The sequence below is a fragment of the Gekko japonicus genome, unplaced genomic scaffold (assembly GCF_001447785.1).
Source record: "Gekko japonicus isolate JY-2015 unplaced genomic scaffold, Gekko_japonicus_V1.1 scaffold1238, whole genome shotgun sequence".
NCBI classification, from domain to species: Eukaryota; Metazoa; Chordata; class Lepidosauria; order Squamata; family Gekkonidae; genus Gekko; species Gekko japonicus.
In genome coordinates, this window is record NW_015163639.1 from 518964 (window position 1) to 524502 (window position 5539).

Below are 5539 nucleotides of genomic sequence, written 5' to 3' on the forward strand. Positions count from 1 at the left end.
GAAGGAAGGAAGAAAGAAAGAAAGAAAGAAAGAAAGAAAGATGCCATACCAAGGCAGCAGACCAGAGACATGAGATCCAAACGCCATGGGGAAGCTTTTTCCTTGCACGTGCAGGCAGCACTCCCCTTCCCTCACCCAGCCTCACCTAGCTGAAGCTACAGCCATGAGACAATCAAGGAATGTCCATGACAATGCCTCTGGCCACATGAGTCATCATCCCTCCAGGTGCCACTGCCCTGCCCAGAATTACTAGATCTCAACATTGTCCACTCCCTTAGACCCTTCCCCCTAAACCCAGGTTCAATCAGCATGCTTTGGGGACAGACCAGCAGGAGGGGTGCCAGGTGATGTGGCCAGCCAAGCCCCCCCCATGCCACCTCATAAAAGGGGGCACCCAGCCATGTGCTCTCTCTCTCCTGACCTCTACACCCACCCCAGCTCCACAACTCTTGGTTAGCGCTGCCAGAGTCTCCATGTGTTTCTGCTGGTTCAGGACATGACCCTAATACCCCATAGTCTCCCTCATTTTTTCCAAGGATCGTTTCATCCCACCAAGGACAGGTAAAGTATTACCCCTCAATGGAACATCCTGCTAATATGATTGTGACTATCCCTTTCTATCTAATTTTCCTAGATCTGTGTAATTGTGAGTCTGTTTGAATTGCTGTATGCTTGTGAGATATCTTCAGTAAACGAAACCATTTTATACTACAGCCAGCCTTTGAGTCTATTTCTGGTGATTCGGGAAGAAGCGGGACCCCTGTATACATAGGTGCTTGCTCCCTTATTTGCCTATTGCCTCATGTAAAATCGTAATTTCCCAAAGAAAATTAATAATTTTTGGCAATTTGGCTAACAAAACAACATGATCTTGTAGTTATGGGTGACTTCAACCTCCCTGATGTGTGTTGGGAGACAAACTCTGCAAACGTCCACAGTCATGCAACTTCCTGACCAGTCTGGACAACAACTTCCTTCAGCAAATGGTGGAGGAAGCTATGAGGTGCTTGGCCATACTCGACTTAATATTGACCAACAGGCAAGAGGTGGTAGATGGAGTGAAGGTGGTGGGGACCTTAGGGGGAACTGACCATGACCTCCTAGAATTCCTTTTGCTGTGGGGGACCAAGGAAATTTGTAACCACACGTTAGATTTCAGTAAGGCAGACTTTAATGAACTCAGAGGTATGATGAGAACCATTCCATGGGCAAGACTGCTGGAAGGGAAAGGAGAAAGTGAAGGGTGGGGTTCTCCTAAAACAAGAGCTCTTGCAAGTTCCAACAAGAAGGAAACATGGTAGGGGATCCAAGAAGCCAATGTGGATGAACAGAGAACGGTGTGATGTGCTAAGGGAGAAACAGGAAACGTTCAAGAAATGGAGGCAAGGACATACCTCTAAAGAAGAGTATCTGCGGGTTGCTAGGCACTGTAAGTTAGCCATCATAGAGGCCAAAGCTCACAGTGAGCTAAAGCTGGCCAGGGAGGCTCGCTACAACAAGAAACTCTTCTTCAGATATGTGAGGAGCAAATGCAAGAAAAAAGAGGCAATGGGCCCACTGTTGGGTGAAAATGGAGAAACTCTGACAGAGGACAGAGAGAAAGCAGAAAGGCTCAATGCCTATTTTGCCTTAGTTTTTTCCCTGAAGAAGAGAACAGGCCCATCTAGAGACGGTAGTAGGCAAGGCATGCGTCTGGGCTGCTGGTTGACATGGACAGAGAGGTAGTTGAGAAGCACCTGACTGCATTGAATGAGTACAAATCCCCAGAGCCAGAATGGTAAGCACCCAAGAATGTTCAAAGAACTTTCCAGAGAGCTTGTAGAACCTTTGTCTATCATCTTCCAGACCTCCTGGAGGACGGGAGAGGTGACACAAGACTGGAGGAGGGCAGATGTTCTCCCAATTTTCAAAAAAGGGAGGAGAGATGACCCAGGAAACTACAGGCCAGCCAGTCTGACCTCTGTCTCATGGAAGATACTGGAGCAGATTTTAAAGGGATTGATCTACGAGCATCTAAAGGACAACTTGGTGATCCGGGGAAGTCAGTCAGCACAGAATTGTCCCCAACAGGTCCTGCCAGACCAACCTCATTTCCTTCTTTGACTGAGTGACAAGCTTACTGGATTGAGGGAATGCTGTTGATGTTGTTTACCTGGATTTTAGTAAAGCTTTCGACAGGGTTCCCCATGATGTTCTGGTGGGTAAACTAAAAGAATGTGGACTGGACTGTAGAATTATTAGGTGGAGAGGGAACTGGTTGGAGAACCACACTCAGCGAGTAGTTGTCAGTGGCACTGCATCTGAATGGAGGGAGGTGTCCAGTGGGGTGCCACAGGGCTCAGTTCTGGGCCCAGCACTTCTCAATATTTTTATAAATGATCTGGATGAGGGTGTGGAGGGACTACTCATTAAATTTGCAGATGACACCAAATCGAGAGGAGCAGTGAGTACACCAGAACACAGAGGTAGACACACATACTGGATGGGGGATACACTTCTAGGGACACACATACTGGATGGGGGATACACTTCTAGGGACACACATACTGGATGGGGGATACACTTCTAGGTAGCAGTGTGTGTGGACAAGATCTTGAGGTAAGGGTGGACCGAAAGTTAAATATGCAGTTCCGCAGGGCCTGTAAGACGGAGCTCTTCCGCCAGGCTTTCACATAGGGGCCGCCACTACCACCGCCATCAATGTGGTGGATAACATCGGGGTTAAGGATGGCCCGGGAAGATCTGCCACTATTTCTGCGTGACTGATACCACTGGATTTATCTGGTTGGGATAGGCTATAGGATAACATCATCCCTGGAGAACTGTCTGTCTACCATCTGGCATGTATCCAGAGACCATCTTGTCTAATTGAGTACAATTGTTATTAATGTTTTAATCGCTTTTATCTGTTTTATATGGGCTTTGCCCCTCGTAAGCCGCCCTGAGCCCGCTCTGTGGGGAGGGCGGGGTATAAATCTCAAATAAATAAATAAATAAAATAAAAATAAATAAATATGAGCAGCCAGCGTGATGTGGCGACAAAAAAAGCTAATGCGAACTTGGGGTGTATCAACAGAGGCAAAGCACAAGATGTCATAGCCTCGCGGTACACTGCACTGGTCCAGCTGCACCTGGAGTATTGTCCGCAGTTCTGGAGGCCTCACTTCAGAAAAGATGTGGATGCAATGGAGCGGGTGCAGAGGAGAGCCACGAGGATGATCGGTGGCCTGGAGACCAAGCCCTGTGAGGAGAGGCTGAGGGACTTGGGAAAGTTTAGTCTGGAGAAGAGGAGGTTGAGGGGGGACATGATTACTCTCTTGAAGTATTTCAAGGGCTGTCACAGAGGAGGGTAGGGAGCTGTTCCTGATGGCAGCAGAGGACAGGTTTCACAATAATGGGTTTAAATTAAGGTCACAAAGGTACCGGCTGGATATTAGGAAAAACTTTTTTACAACAGTGGAATCAGCTGCCTAGGGAGGTGATGAGCTCCCCCTCGCTGGCAGTGTTTAAGCAGCGTCTGGACAAACACTTGTCAGGGATGCTCTAGGCTGACCCTGCATTGATCAGGGGGTTGGGCTAGATGGCTTGTAGGGCCCCTTTCAACTCTGTGATTCTATGATTCTATCCCTGCCAGGCCCCCACCCCCGTTCAGCCGAGTTCATATTCTGCCTATTCCTCCCCTCCCCACCAACCCACCTCTGTATGTACATCAAGGGGGAACGGGTCAAAGATTTACTCCCCTGCTAGTCCCAGTTGACGTGCTGTGCAGCTATTTTGATTCTCTACTCTTGACAATTAAATACAAGGAGTTAAGAAGACATCCAGTCCTGCAACTACACAGAGAGTGTCCTTCTAGAAGTGAAAAGGGACCCCCTTGGTTTTTGAAGAGGTGCCATTTCTTAGGGGGGCAGGAAAGGACCAGTGAGAAAAGCGACCTGCCGTGCAGGGCCACCTACACTCAGAGCCGTTCCCTGTGCCGCAGCCGGGCCTGTCTATTGTCTAATGCGCAGCCATGTCTGAATCATCCTGACATCTCTGCCTTTCCCAGAAGCACAGAGTCAGCCTGTCTCTCTGGAAACAAGAGTATCCTATGGTCAGCAAGAGATAGCCAGAAGACTGGCTTACCGAGCCACAAAGTCATTTTGAGGTCACCAAATGTCACAGTAGAAGAAGGCCCCCTGGAAGTCCGCCCTAGAGGAACACACAGTGCCGAAAAGTCCAGCTACGACCCCAGAAGAGTCTGTCCCCTTCCGTCCTCCCCAAACCCTGGCAACACGCAGCGAACAGGCAGAGATGCACGGGAGCAGTGTGACCAGGTTGGTGGAAGGGAAGCAAGGGGGGGTTAGTCTGGCAGCGCCTTAGAAAACCACAGGGTGGTCATCACTGTCAACCCTCTTCCCTGAGGACAGGGGGAGACTGTGCTGGCCGGCCTCGGAGAAACCTCGGCATTGGGGCACATGGATCGGACAGGTATACCTGGCTTTCTTTCTCTCTCTCTCTCTGTGTGTCTGTCTGTTTTACTGAGGCAGACGCTTCCCTGCCTCAAGGTAGTGGAAGGGGCTTAGCCTTTGGGAAGGAGTCGGTCGCTTCCCTCTTGGGGAGACGGGAGGGGGCTGCAGGGCTTTCCCTATCCTGTTGTGCCTCAGCCCACTGTGCTTCACCTGAGAAATCAACTCTGTGTTTACTCGGTTGACAGGGTCAGTGGGAATCTCTTCAATAGCGCATGATTCCACCCCCTGGGGGTGAGGACTGATCCCCCTCACAACAACAGAGGGTGCTGTGTGGTATGGCTGAAGCCGGTCCCCCTTGGGTTGCAGTGTCAACTGGTGGGACTATCTGCTGCGGACCACCCCTGCAAGGTAGAGCAGCTCCAAAGACAGCACTCAAACCCATCCCCACCTAAGGAATGAAGGCATCCAGGAGACCACAGTAGGAAAGGGTTGATGTGCTTTTGGCCTCGTCCAGCAGGGCTGTTCTTAGGTAACCCTCCCACCCCCTGGAATATCTGGTATTTAAGGAGAGTGCAGCCCCTCAACAGCCACAGCTGAGCTCAGCCCCAGAAGGAGCTCCCGAATCTCCACATCCCAGGCCCAGAAGCAATGCTCCCTCCAAACTGTGGAGTCTTGTGAGCAAAAATTCTACTTTGTGAGATACTGTCATTAAAGTTCTGAGTGAGTGATTCGGGTACTGCATAAATTAGTTTGCTCTGGAGCCATCCTGGCTGAGCTAAGTCAAACGTATGTGAGCTGGAGGCCAAAAAACTGTGAGGTAGCTCACATTAGCTCAGCTTAGAGGGAACACTGCCTCCCTCCCTCCTTACCTAGCGGGCTTGATCATTCCACCAAACCAAAAGTTCCCTGGAAGGGAAGAAGAAAGGTCCTCCTGCTACCCCTGGCCCATTCCCTTGACCAAACCACGAAGGACACTCACTAGCAGGCAGCTCATTTGGGAAAGAAAGAGTCTCTTGAGATCTCCCTGAGAAACTCTCCAGCCATTCTTCGGACACAAGGCCTTCTTTGCTCTCCAGGGTTGTCTCTCT